This window comes from Epinephelus lanceolatus, chromosome 21 (genome assembly GCF_041903045.1).
Source record: "Epinephelus lanceolatus isolate andai-2023 chromosome 21, ASM4190304v1, whole genome shotgun sequence".
Lineage (NCBI taxonomy): Eukaryota > Metazoa > Chordata > Actinopteri > Perciformes > Serranidae > Epinephelus > Epinephelus lanceolatus.
The window spans coordinates 5,718,184-5,733,117 of NC_135754.1; the positions used below are offsets into that span (position 1 = coordinate 5,718,184).

Here is a 14,934-nt window from a genome sequence, read left to right on the forward strand (position 1 = left end):
CTTGCTGGAACACTTGCAAATTTTGACGGTAGTACCTAGCTGGCAGATAAAATGCATTGCAACAGCACTCACTGTGCACACTGAGGGCCGAAATAGCTCAGCTGGGAGAGCGTTAGACTGAAGATCTAAAGGTCCCCACTTCACTCCTGGGTTTTGGCAAGAGAGGCAAGCATTGTCTATTTACAGAAACTACACATGCAATATTCATGTGTAAACTTGCATTGGGATGCATTCCCTCTGCTGCTCCTTTGAAGTGGCACAATTGAAAGTCATAGCAAAGAGCATATCCAAGACTGTGTACATGAAAACTTGACAACTCTTCCCCTGGTGTGCAAGGCTTGTACATCACCCTTTATTTCAACAATATGGAGCAGCTGCGGTCTGCAAAACTCAGAACCACCCTGACACAAGTTGATTGTAGAAATGATTGTGCCTATTCATTGGTTTCATATCTGACAGAGGTTCACGAAAAATTGCTGAGTATTCAAAGTTTTTTAAAGGTATAGTTAGCGTTGCACTTAAACTGGTCAAGATGGCATTTTTATCCAACTCTTTCAAGTGTGAAAGTAATATAACCAACACATATGGTTCTTCAAAGTCAATATAAAATCCTGCCTCTGCTCTTCAGATGTGTTCCCTAGTAAGACATGTCTTACGCAATGTTCAAAATCTGACAATCTGAATATACAGATGTTTTTTGGGGTTTTTTTGTAAGAAAAGATGCACCTTTCAGAGCCTGGGTAGCTCAGACGGTAGAGCATCAGACTTTTAATCTGAGGGTCCAGGTTTCAAGTCCCTGTTCAGGCATTCTGTTGACACTTTCAACGCTCCCTACAAGTGTTTCTCTCAATGGAAGACACCTTGCAATAATGCTGTTGACTTCAAACCCAACACTTGACCAGTAGCAGAACAGCTCTTTCCATTTGTGCATCTAAGAAAATTTGCAAAGCTTCCCTTGCAATGTCCATGACAATTGACTGTGAAAAAGCCTCTTTGCAATCATCAGATGCCTGACGAATGGAATGCATGGTTTTGCACTGTTATGGTGCCTTTCATTTCTTCCAACCATTCAAAGTTTATTGGTGACTTGCTGGAACACTTGCAAATTTTGACAGTAGTACCTAGCTGGCAGATAAAATGCATTGCAACAGCACTCACTGTGCACACTGAGGGCCGAAATCGCTCAGCTGGGAGAGCGTTAGACTGAAGATCTGAAGTTCCCCACTTCAATCCTGGGTTTCTGCAAGAGAGGCAAGCATTGTCTATTTACAGAAACTACACATGCAATATTCATGTGTAAACTTGCATTGGGATGCATTCCCTCTGTTGCTCCTTTGAAGTGGCACAACTGAAAGTCATAGCAAAGAGCATATCCAAGACTGTGTACATGAAAACTTGACAACTCTTCCCCTGGTGTGCAAGGCTTGTACATCACCCTTTATTTCAACAATATGGAGCAGCTGCGGTCTGCAAAACTCAGAACCACCCTGACACAAGTTGATTGTAGAAATGATTGTGCCTATTCATTGGTTTCATATCTGACAGAGGTTCACGAAAAATTGCTGAGTATTCAAAGTTTTTTAAAGGTATAGTTAGCGTTGCACTTAAACTGGTCAAGATGGCATTTTTATCCAACTCTTTCAAGTGTGAAAGTAATATAACCAACACATATGGTTCTTCAAAGTCAATATAAAATCCTGCCTCTGCTCTTCAGATGTGTTCCCTAGTAAGACATGTCTTACGCAATGTTCAAAATCTGACAATCTGAATATATCGATGTTTTTTGGGGTTTTTTTGTAAGAAAAGATGCACCTTTCAGAGCCTGGGTAGCTCAGACGGTAGAGTATCAGACTTTTAATCTGAGGGTCCAAGGTTCAAGTCCCTCTTCAGGCGTTCTGTTGACACTTTCAACGCTCCCCACAAGTGTTTCTCTCAATGGAAGACACCTTGCAATAATGCTGTTGACTTCAAACCCAACACTTGACCAGTAGCAGAACAGCTCTTTCCACTTGTGCATCTAAGAAAATTTGCAAAGCTTCCCTTGCAATGTCCATGACAATTGACTGTGAAAAAGCCTCTTTGCAATCATCAGATGCCTGACGAATGGAATGCATGGTTTTGCACTGTTATGGTGCCTTTCATTTCTTCCAACCATTCAAAGTTTATTGGTGACTTGCTGGAACACTTGCAAATTTTGACAGTAGTACCTAGCTGGCAGATAAAATGCATTGCAACAGCACTCACTGTGCCCACTGAGGGCCGAAATCGCTCAGCTGGGAGAGCGTTAGACTGAAGATCTGAAGGTCCCCACTTCAATCCTGGGTTTTGGCAAGAGAGGCAAGCATTCTCTATTTACAGAAACTACACATGCAATATTCATGTGTAAACTTGCATTGGGATGCATTCCCTCTGTTGCTCCTTTGAAGTGGCACAACTGAAAGTCATAGCAAAGAGCATATCCAAGACTGTGTACATGAAAACTTGACAACTCTTCCCCTGGTGTGCAAGGCTTGTACATCACCCTTTATTTCAACAATATGGAGCAGCTGCGGTCTGCAAAACTCAGAACCACCCTGACACAAGTTGATTGTAGAAATGATTGTGCCTATTCATTGGTTTCATATCTGACAGAGGTTCACGAAAAATTGCTGAGTATTCAAAGTTTTTTAAAGGTATAGTTAGCGTTGCACTTAAACTGGTCAAGATGGCATTTTTATCCAACTCTTTCAAGTGTGAAAGTAATATAACCAACACATATGGTTCTTCAAAGTCAATATAAAATCCTGCCTCTGCTCTTCAGATGTGTTCCCTAGTAAGACATGTCTTACGCAATGTTCAAAATCTGACAATCTGAATATATCGATGTTTTTTGGGGTTTTTTTGTAAGAAAAGATGCACCTGTCAGAGCCTGGATAGCTCAGACGGTAGAGCATCAGACTTTTAATCTGAGGGTCCAGGGTTCAAGTCCCTGTTCAGGCGTTCTGTTGACACTTTCAACACTCCCCACAAGTGTTTCTCTCAGTGGAAGACACGTTGCAATAATGCTGTTGACTTCAAACCCAACACTTGACCAGTAGCAGAACAGCTCTTTCCATTTGTGCATCTAAGAACATTTGCAAAGCTTTCCTTGCAATGTCCATGACAATTGAGTGTGAAAAAGCCTCTTTGCAATCATCAGATGCCTGACGAATGGAATGGATGGTTTTGCACTGTTATGGCGCCTTTCATTTCTTCCAACCATTCAAAGTTTATTGGTGACTTGCTGGAACACTTGCAAATTTTGACGGCAGTACTTAGGTGGCAGATAAAATGCATTGCAACAGCACTCACTGTGCACACTGAGGGCCGAAATAGCTCAGCTGGGAGCGCGTTAGACTGAAGATCTAAAGGTCCCCACTTCAATCCTGGGTTTTGGCAAGAGAGGCAAGCATTGTCTATTTACAGACACTACACATGCAATATTCATGTGTAAACTTGCATTGGGATGCATTCCCTCTGCTGCTCCTTTGAAGTGGCACAATTGAAAGTCATAGCAAAGAGCATATCCAAGACTGTGTACATGAAAACTTGACAACTCTTCCCCTGGTGTGCAAGGCTTGTACATCACCCTTTATTTCAACAATATGGAGCAGCTGCAGTCTGCAAAACTCAGAACCACCCTGACACAAGTTGATTGTAGAAATGATTGTGCCTATTCATTGGCTTTATATCTGACAGAGGTTCACGAAAAATTGCTGAGTATTCAAAGTTTTTTAAAGGTATAGTTAGCGTTGTACTCAAACTGGTCAAGATGGCATTTTTATCCAACTCTTTCAAGTGTGAAAGTAATATAACCAACACATATGGTTCTTCAAAGTCAATATAAAATCCTGCCTCTGCTCTTCAGATGTGTTCCCTAGTAAGACATGTCTTACGCAATGTTCAAAATCTGACAATCTGAATATACCGATGTTTTTTGGGGTTTTTTTGTAAGAAAAGATGCACCTGTCAGAGCCTGGATAGCTCAGACGGTAGAGCATCAGACTTTTAATCTGAGGGTCCAGGGTTCAAGTCCCTGTTCAGGCGTTCTGTTGACACTTTCAACACTCCCCACAAGTGTTTCTCTCAGTGGAAGACACCTTGCGATAATGCTGTTGACTTCAAACCCAACACTTGACCAGTAGCAGAACAGCTCTTTCCATTTGTGCATCTAAGAAAATTTGCAAAGCTTTCCTTGCAATGTCCATGACAATTGAGTGTGAAAAAGCCTCTTTGCAACCATCAGATGCCTGAGGAATGGAATGGATGGTTTTGCACTGTTATGGCACCTTTCATTTCTTCCAACCATTCAGAGTTTATTGGTGACTTGCTAGAACACTTGCAAATTTTGACGGTAGTACCTAGCTGGCAGATAAAATGCATTGCAACACCACTCACTGTGCACATTGAGGGCCGAAATAGCTCAGCTGGGAGAGCGTTAGACTGAAGATCTAAAGATCCCCAGTTCAATCCTGAGTTTCTGCAAGAGAGTCAAGCGTTGTCTATTTACAGAAACCACACATGTACATTAATGTGCCATATTCCTGTGTGAACTTGCATTGGGATGCATTCCCTCTGCTGCTCCTTTGAAGTGGCACAATTGAAAGTCATAGCAAAGAGCATATCCAAGACTGTGTACATGAAAACTTGACAACTCTTCCCCTGGTGTGCAAGGCTTGTACATCACCCTTTATTTCAACAATATGGAGCAGCTGCGGTCTGCAAAACTCAGAACCACCCTGACACAAGTTGATTGTAGAAATGATTGTGCCTATTCATTGGTTTCATATCTGACAGAGGTTCACGAAAAATTGCTGAGTATTCAAAGTTTTTTAAAGGTATAGTTAGCGTTGCACTTAAACTGGTCAAGATGGCATTTTTATCCAACTCTTTCAAGTGTGAAAGTAATATAACCAACACATATGGTTCTTCAAAGTCAATATAAAATCCTGCCTCTGCTCTTCAGATGTGTTCCCTAGTAAGACATGTCTTACGCAATGTTCAAAATCTGACAATCTGAATATACAGATGTTTTTTGGGGTTTTTTTGTAAGAAAAGATGCACCTGTCAGAGCCTGGATAGCTCAGACGGTAGAGCATCAGACTTTTAATCTGAGGGTCCAGGGTTCAAGTCCCTGTTCAGGCATTCTGTTGACACTTTCAACACTCCCCACAAGTGTTTCTCTCAATGGAAGACACCTTGCAATAATGCTGTTGACTTCAAACCCAACACTTGACCAGTAGCAGAACAGCTCTTTCCATTTGTGCATCTAAGAAAATTTGCAAAGCTTCCCTTGCACTGTCCATGACAGTTGAGTGTAATTTTGACGGTAGTACCTAGGTTGCAGATAAAATGCATTGCAACAGCACTCACTGTGCACACTGAGGGCCGAAATAGCTCAGCTGGGAGAGCGTTAGACTGAGAATCTAAAGGTCCCCACTTCAATCCTGAGTTTCTGCAAGAGAGTCAAGCATTCTCTATTTACAGAAACCACACATGTACATTAATGTGCCATATTCATGTGTGAACTTGCATTGGGATGCATTCCCTCTGCTGCTCCTGTGAAGTGGCACAATTGAAAGTCATAGCAATGAGCATATCCAAGACTGTGTACATGAAAACTTGACAACTCTTCCCCTGGTGTGCAAGGCTTGTACATCACACTTTATTTCAACAATTTGGAGCAGCTGCGGTCTGCAAAACTCAGAACCACCCTGACACAAGTTGATTGTATTAAAATCCCCTGCTTATATTAATAATAGTGGGATGATATAGTGTAATTTTAGCGTAGATCTTTTGAAATAAATGAATAGCCTTGGACACAGGGACGGTCAAGTAGAGGATCAAAGGTTAACAATTTTGAGATATAGATAAATATTTTTTCGCCTGTGATATGAATCACAGTCAAGAAATGTTGAGGTTAGCACAGCAAACATAATGGCATGTGATCAAGTCACTGTGATGAGCACAAATCAATATGCTGGAGTTGGAGGACCCACCTGCCGGTTCCCACTGTGCCAGTCATTTACAACAGCAGAGAGTTATGCATAAGAATGGGACTGTGTGCCAGCATTGCTCTGCAGTTGTACGGGATGTGAATGGAAACACATTCAACATATACTAACATCACCCAGTTGTGCTGATCACAGGGACGAGGGAAAAACAAACTAGAGGCCAGCTCCTTACCCCAGCTGCTTTCAGGCAGCCTTTGGGCACAAAAGTAGAACAGGATATGTTGTATACCTTGTGAGTGTATGAATGGAAACACACTGAACTTGATAACACACAGTACAGCAGGAACGCCATGTGCCGATCACCGGCACCTTTCCATAATCTATTGTTTAATGACCTGACAACACAACAACCTTTAGTTTATTTTGGGTGGTAACATGTTCCATGACACTGTAAATGTAATAATATTACCCAAAATCCTGTTGGCAACGCGTTATATTACTTCGCTACAGCTAAAACGTAAAATGTTACTGTAACACGTTACTTTTGGAACTTTTTGTTCCAACACTGGTCACCAAGGTAACAGCCACGGCTGTGCAGATAGCCAGCGGCCCTCAATCACCAGAATGAGGTATATACATACAGCATCTTGATTTCTTTTAGAGTACTCCACCTAGCACATTTGGGTTTCTCATAAACAGGATAAGGTTTTACCCCAGTTTCTGTAAATAAGATGTGGTGTTTACACACTCAAATAGATAAATGGAATACTCAATAACCAGTTATCCATGTCCATATAAACACACTTATTGACTCTCTTTTTAGCTCTGGTATAGTCTCCTCCTACTCCTGAGAAAGATATCTGTCTCTTTACATGCTCCACTGAGTTCACCTGCTAGCTTGTAGCTGCTGTTTGCTGGTGAGCAGGTGGTTTTTAGTGGGTTTATAGAGCTTTCTTGCTGGAAACAGTGTAATAATGTTGATGAGAGCGCTGAGACTGAACCAAAACAGTCGAGGCTGTAAAACCAAAATTATGAGCTAAGAGAGGCTTAAAAGCTCAAATTACGTGATTATGTGATTTTTCATTAGCCTGGAAATCCAGACCCAAATAAAGATTTAGGGTCTGGCTATGAGTAATGCAAATGGCCCAACTCGAGGGGCGGCACCAAGCATGCATTTGAAAATATCACTGCACGCAATTGGATAACACTACGACCAATCAGAACAATACACGGGGTGACGTATCCAGAGTGCTACCAGCGGAGCTAACTGGTAGATTAGACTCTTGCTGTATCCTGTCGGCAAAACAGCAAAAATGTCCCTCTTGCAAAGGAAAGACTCGAGCGCCGTCTTCTGTTCCTCTTTTAGAGAAAAAGCCAAGTCTTACTCGTTCATTGTAGCGGCTAAAGCTGTTTCAAACAGCTGGTGTTCATCCGTAGCCATCTTGCAATGTTTTCCGACTGATTCCAGACTTCATCTTCGCAGCGCTGTCGTCATCTGTTTAGCTCGCCTCTGGCACGCCTATATAAGATACACCGATGTGATTGGTGCAGCTGGGCTCCAGCGGCATGGGTAATGAGCATCATTACTGATTGCCAGAGTGACTCACTGAGCAAATTCAAATTGTGCTCTCGCGAGAACTCTGGATTCCCAGGGTAATTTTTCATATGAAAAGATGAGTAATGTAGCTTTTCAAATGGATCACAAATATGTTTCATATTTTAAAAAGGCTCAGTAATTTTTTTTTGTATCTTTTTAAAGATATTACTTAATCCTAATTGTCCTCTCCCATCCCATGATCTCTGTCGAAGTGTGTGTTTGTGTGTGTGTGAGAGAGAGAGAGAGAGAGAGAGAGAGAGAGAGAGAGAGAGAGAGAAAAGCTCTGCTGTCATACCAGAGTGCCTAAAAAAGCATCTATAAATCATATCTATGTATCCAATGTAAAATACAAGTGCTGCTTATTATTGATATTTTATTATTAACATAATTATTTGTAGTAGTAGTAGCAGTAGAAGTAGTATTGTATGTGTCTTGATAGGTTTATTTAGGTTTTTTTCTCTTTAGACTTGTGATATGTTTTAGAGTATTATACTTGCCTACAGTTTATTCAGCTGTCAGAATAATGTGACATGAACAAAACTTAATGTTGCCTCAGTGCGACTGCTTTTATTACACCACAGAATATGAATAAAATTCTTTATATTTATTCATAGTCATCATAAAGCTGCAATCAAAACCAGAAATTACATTTGGCATGTTTTGGTGATGTAAGAAATTCCTGTATGTGATGCAGTGCTGCTGGGGCTGTGTCATTCTGACTAATGTACAACTCGAGTACAACACAGCTGAGGTTGGCTCCCTGCCTCTATGACAAGTAAAATCTTTTTTTCTTTCTCTCACTCAAATCCGCTTTTCTCTCTGATTTTGTTTTTGTTATTGACTTCATCTGAGATGCAGGGGGTGAAGGCAAGCGGATTCATATGTGCTTGGTGTGTTTGTATGTATATGAACAGTTGTGAGATCAAGTCCTCCCTCTTCTGGCCAGTGCTATATATTGCAGAAACACTGAACATCATTACAAAGCCTAGGTTTTCCCTGACGAGTGCAGAATTGCAATGCTGACATATGCGTAAAAATTCAGTGGATGGATACAAGCATAAGGAATTGGGGGGGAAAAGCAGAATGATGTTTAAAATACTTTTATAACATAATCTTAACTCAAAAGAAATAGTCCAAGTCAGCAGAAGCCACCTGACCATCACAATACAATAACAGAAGACTGCGTTTGCTAAGTTATATTTATACTCTTCATTTGGACATTTCACTTGTGGATCAAGGTTCAACTTGTTTTGATGTTATTCACATAACAGTTAGTTCTGACCATGCAATTTGATTGGACAGGAGGCATTCCATGAGTGCTGATATTCAGTATAACAGCGCTGGAACTTTTGACCATGCATGCAGGCATTCCAGTCCATTATTTACTTTAACCATTGATAAGCCAACATTAAAGGTCATCATTACAGAGTCTGCACTGCAAAGAGGAACTTATTTTGCAAATGACATTTGCAACCTGATCTCACAGAAATATGTGAAATGACCACGACCTCTTAACACCGCATTCCGTGGTGGCAGCACGTAATGGGTTGAAATTACGTGCCGGTACCACAGAAACAATGCCAATGTAAAGTCAATTAGGATCCTTTGTTGTGGTGGACACAAGGATTCCCTGATTCAACAACATCCTGTATACACACAAAAACACAAAAGTGTTCTTGATATTAAAACGGCAAATGTATTCCTCTGTTATAATTTCTCACCAATAATAATAATAATTATAATAATAATAATAACATGATAGTTTGAATAGTAAATCTACTGAATATTTGATATATTCAGTAAATTTACTTTTTTACGACACTATTTGACAATTCTAGGTTGGGATCAACATATTAGGCCTCACCAAGGGGCACCAAATATGTTGGGATCAGCATATATATTTTGGGAACATAATTTTAGGTTTCACACAGAGGCACCAAATATGTTGGGATCAACATATTAGGTCTCACCAAGGGGCACCAAATATGTAGGGATTTAACTGGCTATCAGAAATAATTAATAATTATTAATAATAATTAAGAATTATGTTAAATAATGTGACTTAATTAACATTAAATCACCTCGTGGGGCACCATTCCCGTAAAGGGAAATGATAGCCAGTTAAAGATATCAGTCTCATGTGTGTGTGCGAGACAGAGAGAGAAAGACAAAGGCAGGTGTGATGATCAAAGAGCCGTTTGGCCTGCAAAACAAAATGGCTGAAAACAGAGAACTACAAGATGGCCGAATCAAGGCTTGCTTCAGGGGGAGGTGTCTGTCTGACCGTGTGGTCAGGACAAAGACAAAGGAAAAGAAGCGGGAACTTTGAGATGCCTGTTTGGGTGTAGCTCTGTTGAAAGCCTATTTGTTAATGAGTTTATGTCAATGTGCTTTGTGTTGCAGACGGTCTGGATTAGTGCAGAGATTGTTTAGTTGCATGCAAGAATCTGTTTGTGAACAGTATTAGCAAACTAAACACTTAGCTGTGGTGAAGCCAACTAATCAATAACCTAACTGCAAACAATCACAACAATAACTCAATGACAGCATTAAATCACATACAAGTTAAACAGTCTTGCTTAGCCTGTAAAGCAGCTTGATGAAGTTATGCCCAGTTGTTACTTTACCGATCCTTGAGTGGATGGGACAAAGAGTCACTTGGTGGTGTGCTGCTTTGTTAGCTGGCAGAAGAAGGCTGGGAAGAGCTGTGGTTCCAGGTGCAGTCGTTGCTGTGTCCTTGTTCCAAAGGTTCTGATCCGAGGAAGCCAGTCGCTCGGGGTCCTTGCAGAGTTAGATGCTGGGTGCTAACTTACTTAGTTCCTTGTTGCTGGAAAGCTAGTTGCAAACCCTGTGCTTGCACTTCTAACTTTCTGGTTCAGGTTAGAGAGTCTGTGATCAATTACCCCACCTTTGATGGTTTAGGGCAAGGAGCAAGGGTCTGAGCATCTGGGCTAGTACCAAACTCCGGTACTGAACGAGCCCCGGGGCTACATTCTTCAAGACCACAGTACTGATAAGCTCTGACCTTAACGGTTCTCCTATCGGTCCTGGAGCAGTTGCGCATACACCAACTCAAGCTCGTATCCTACCTTTAGATAGATAACGATGGCGGAGAGAGCCAAACGGTCAAAAGTGTGGCTTTACATTACAAGAGTTGATGCAGACACAGCGCGTTGTCACAAGTGTGACAAATGTTTTGCGTGTAAGGGCGGCAACACTAGTAATTTGTCAAAACACCTTGCGAAAGTGCATCATATTCAGACAGAAAGATGTACAGTGTTTGACTGCCCTAGCACAGCTAGTTCATCTACATCCAGTCCAGGTTTGTAACATTATGCTAGCAGCCAACACATGGAGTTAATAACCATTAGCTATTTTGCGACCCTATTTACTAAATTGGGTTTCAGATTTGGGATTTTATTTGTGTATTTTTCAGATACTTCTAAATACATGAATATAACCATAATTATAGCCTGGGCTGGGTGCGTGGGATTTCCCCCCCTCTGGTCTATATATCCATAGTGATTAATGTTCACCATATAAAATACCTAGAATACCTAACATACCTAGAATACCTAATATTTTTACTTGTAGGCTAGATTTGTTTATATATGCTACAGTGATTTGTTTTCCACAGAGCTCTACGGTGCGAGCATTTTACTGCATTTGCGACTAAAAATAGTTTTGTGCAAATAAAAGAAATCATTCAGGAGCACGCTGTGCGAGTACAGATTTCAACCAGCAGCAGAATCCTGTCGGTTGTGGGTTGAACGGGGGTCACAGACACACACAGGAATACTTATTCCTGTCAAATACGGCGGCCATAGTGCTCCGCGGCGCAAGATAACGGCTTAACGGCGACGGAGAAGCCTGGCTCCAGGTCCAGTATTTTCCTCTTTGTTGGTGTCATGACTGTCCAGAAGTACCTGAACAGCCAAGCCGTGGCGGCACACAGGTATGTGGCATGTCAGAGGGGAAACAAGCGGTTCACATTACTCTTTGTGGCAGGTAACGGCCCACAAACCTCAGCGCACTTTAGGGACTGTTCTTTACTTATGAAGGGACTGTTCTTTACTTGTCAGGGGAGGAGGGTGGCTGGTTGATTTTTATTTCATTTATTTATTTATTTTATTTTGATCCCCCCTATGTTAATCACTTATTGATGCTGTTTTTGAAGTATGAATAAGTCGGTAAGTAATTTATTCCACTGAAATATCATTGATGTACTATAGAAAAGTGATTTATCTTTTTATAAATGACAAAAGGCACATCTGCCTCATTCTTGCTGTGGTATTGTGATACTACTCAGAACCGTGATACTTTCATTGGTATCGTACCATGGGTCCCAATTTTGGTACCATGACAACACTATTATTTTATGTATTTTATATTTCAAGTTGTAAAATGTTTTGTTAAAAACTATTTTATTGCATAATGAGAATTGAGAAAATAAAGCAATTTATGTTCTTAATTTGTTTTTTTCTTCCTCAAAAAGTATCGATAAGAGTACCGTTAAAATACCGGATCAATAAGCAGTATCGATAAGAGTTAAAATCTTAACGATACCCATCCCTACTTACAATATTGAGCGTAGCTGGCATCAACTCTTTCCATTTTCACGTTATTATCACTTTGTTTCAACTGCAGCCTCTCTGCTGTTCGCTGACTTTACTCCGTGTTGTGTAAGTGTGTGTGGATGTGTGTGTGTATGTGGAGCAGTTCAGCCTCCGCACAGAGTGCAGGTGAGAGGCTGCAGGATGATCATGAATTAAACCAAAATGTTTAAAAGTACTGATATAAGAACCAATAACGTCGGAGCTTATCAATACTACAGTTTTTGATAATTTAGCCCCGGGGCTTGTTTAATACCAGGTTTCAGTACCCATCATTACAAAAGGATAATAAATAATGGAGAAATTGACACATATTCAGACCTCAGGACCATTTCAGAGGTAAGGAGTCCCCACTTTTTCTCCTTTCTCTTGTTTAACAGGTTCGTAGTTGTGAATAAACTGTACTTTGTACTTCTATTTGTCTCTTTGGGGCAGTAGATATAATAAAGAGTAAAGAACATGAAATTACACTGAAAACAAAACCAAAACATCATAACAAACAGAAAATATTAGATTCTTACCTTTGATCAGGAGACTGCTAACCTTAGAATTATAGGGTTTTATCTGCGTTCTGAGTGGTTTTTGAGATATTAAGCTTCCAAGTTTTTGCATTCCAAATGGCAAAAATGATATAAGGAACAAGTCTCTTTCGTATATGAAAATGACAGACATCTTAAAGTTATTCCAAATGTAAAATATCAAAATCTGTCAGCTTTGTCAATGGGGGTTTTAGGGACAGGTCAAATGCAGATAGAACCTTCTAATTAAATCCTAAAAACTCACTTTCTGCTTGGAATTATAAGGTTCTGACTTGCAAAACATGAAAAGAAGCAATGATTTTCAAGGAGCTTCAACAGTTTACTTATAAGTTTAAAAACATCAAATTAGTGTTTTAAGAGAGAGTCTACATGTACGAGAAAGTTTAATTTAATGCTTTCTATGATATTTTTACAACATTTATTTCTTGTTGTAGAACAGACCTTGTTTTTCATATTCAAAAAAGCATTGCAGGTTAACATGGCTGCGTTAACATTTGGAAACGTAGTGCCCACTGTCCTCCCTCCAGTCTCCACTGGTTCATCTTGCAGAGTTTGATGCTAACTCATGCAACTACCTCAGACTTGTGTTCCACAGAAAGTTCAAACTGAAATTTGTTAGCTTTAATTTATCAAAAAGTAGATTTTACATCAGTAGGCTTTTCTCCACAAAAGATTGATGGGCAGCTGTGGTTCAGGAGGTAGAGCAGGTCGGCTATGAATCAAAACATCAGCCACACCAGTCTGATGAAGTTGAAGTAAGTTATGAGCAAGTGGCACCTTGTACAGTAGACATGTGTGAGAATGGCATGTAGTGTAAAAGCATTTTGGATGGTTAGAAGACTATGGTGCTACACAAATGCAAGTCCATTCACCATTTGACACGGTCACGGTAGGAGAAGCACAGGTGATGACGGTTCAATTCTATTTAGGTGCTTCAGTTTTGGGGCCCTGGTATTGTGCACTCTGGCTCAATATCAAATGAAGAATACACTGTGACATTCTACTGTCCTGATTTTTTCAAAGCACATTTGGAGTCTTATGAATTTAATGTATTCCTGTAGATTCTGTTTGTAATGTTGAGAGGTAGCCATGAAGCCAGGTAGCATTACTTACACAGATAGCTGTAAAGCTGAAAACAAACCGGCGTGCGTCATGTGATGCGCGTCAAGTGCTGCCCCTTGCACACAACGGATGCGTCGCACTGCAGCTCATTAACAGACGACCACACAAACTTATTACTACTTTTACTGAAAGATCTGTACCTCTCTCACATCTGCATTAACGTAAAATCATATGTGGAGAGCCCCTTATTAAACTTGTTTTCTCACTTGAACAGCAGATTTCCAGAGCTATGTTTTGCCAGGCAATATCTTCTTGGCCATTGTCTAAATAATGATTGGGTGATGATCGGTTGTTTAGCTTGGGATATTTCTCGACCTCAACAAGTCTCTTGTCATCCAATTTTTTTTTCACACACAAGACAGCAACACCACCAGAATTCTCTTAATGCATCCATGGTGAGGAGAGGAGTCGAGCTGCCACAGGAGCAGAGAAGAGCTGCTACAGGACAGTCTAGGAGTGCCAGTGCGTGTCTAACTGCAGACAAGTATGATGCTTCTTTCATTACTATCAAATAAAAGTCATAAACTCGTATGACTACTAAAAATCAATGTGAAAAGGTGTGACAAGATTGTAAAAGATCATATTTTGATTCTTCCTACAATATAAAACCAAATAAACCACAAGCCAAAACATCAAGTGTCAAATTAACTTACTAACTGATGAAGTACAGGTGACAAATTCTTTGCCATCAGCTTGTATACACAATAGCTCTCCTTACAACACATTAAACAAATGCTCTGAGACAGTAGATTGCTTTTACACTGTAATTATGATATTTCATGTAAAAAAAAAAGAAGCATAATTCCGTAATTCTCACAAAATAAAATTATTCCAATACACAGCCAATTTTACAACTTTATAATAAATACAAATTTTTGAATACAATATAGATTCCTAAAACTCGGTGGAATTCATAAAATAATAATACACGCTGCACAAAAATCAATAATTCCATCTCTACTCTTTCCACAAAGACAGTGCTTTTACAGAAAAGTAATCTCAAGGCTGAACACAAGGTGCTGCTACACTGGTTTCTTTTGGCACTAAATTATCTGCCATTACTTTATCTAATATCACAGTTTCCACCCTAT

General features: G+C 40.1%; 10 non-coding genes across 10 annotated transcripts; all 10 read left to right on the forward strand.

The window, feature by feature from the left end:
• The first annotated feature begins 86 nt into the window (after positions 1-86).
• Positions 87-159, forward strand: trnaf-gaa (transfer RNA phenylalanine (anticodon GAA)). Its single transcript has one exon. It is a non-coding gene; the product is annotated as a tRNA-Phe (tRNA).
• Positions 160-734: 575 nt separating this feature from the next.
• Positions 735-807, forward strand: trnak-uuu (transfer RNA lysine (anticodon UUU)). Its single transcript has one exon. It is a non-coding gene; the product is annotated as a tRNA-Lys (tRNA).
• A 1,013-nt stretch (positions 808-1,820) lies between these two features.
• Positions 1,821-1,893, forward strand: trnak-uuu (transfer RNA lysine (anticodon UUU)). The gene has a single exon. It is a non-coding gene; the product is annotated as a tRNA-Lys (tRNA).
• Positions 1,894-2,258: 365 nt separating this feature from the next.
• trnaf-gaa (transfer RNA phenylalanine (anticodon GAA)) lies at positions 2,259-2,331 on the forward strand. Its single transcript has one exon. It is a non-coding gene; the product is annotated as a tRNA-Phe (tRNA).
• Positions 2,332-2,906: 575 nt separating this feature from the next.
• Positions 2,907-2,979, forward strand: trnak-uuu (transfer RNA lysine (anticodon UUU)). The gene has a single exon. It is a non-coding gene; the product is annotated as a tRNA-Lys (tRNA).
• Positions 2,980-3,344: 365 nt separating this feature from the next.
• Positions 3,345-3,417, forward strand: trnaf-gaa (transfer RNA phenylalanine (anticodon GAA)). The gene has a single exon. It is a non-coding gene; the product is annotated as a tRNA-Phe (tRNA).
• Positions 3,418-3,992: 575 nt separating this feature from the next.
• trnak-uuu (transfer RNA lysine (anticodon UUU)) lies at positions 3,993-4,065 on the forward strand. The gene has a single exon. It is a non-coding gene; the product is annotated as a tRNA-Lys (tRNA).
• A 365-nt stretch (positions 4,066-4,430) lies between these two features.
• On the forward strand, positions 4,431-4,503 carry trnaf-gaa (transfer RNA phenylalanine (anticodon GAA)). The gene has a single exon. It is a non-coding gene; the product is annotated as a tRNA-Phe (tRNA).
• A 587-nt stretch (positions 4,504-5,090) lies between these two features.
• On the forward strand, positions 5,091-5,163 carry trnak-uuu (transfer RNA lysine (anticodon UUU)). The gene has a single exon. It is a non-coding gene; the product is annotated as a tRNA-Lys (tRNA).
• Positions 5,164-5,405: 242 nt separating this feature from the next.
• trnal-gag (transfer RNA leucine (anticodon GAG)) lies at positions 5,406-5,478 on the forward strand. The gene has a single exon. It is a non-coding gene; the product is annotated as a tRNA-Leu (tRNA).
• The last annotated feature ends 9,456 nt before the right edge of the window (positions 5,479-14,934 follow it).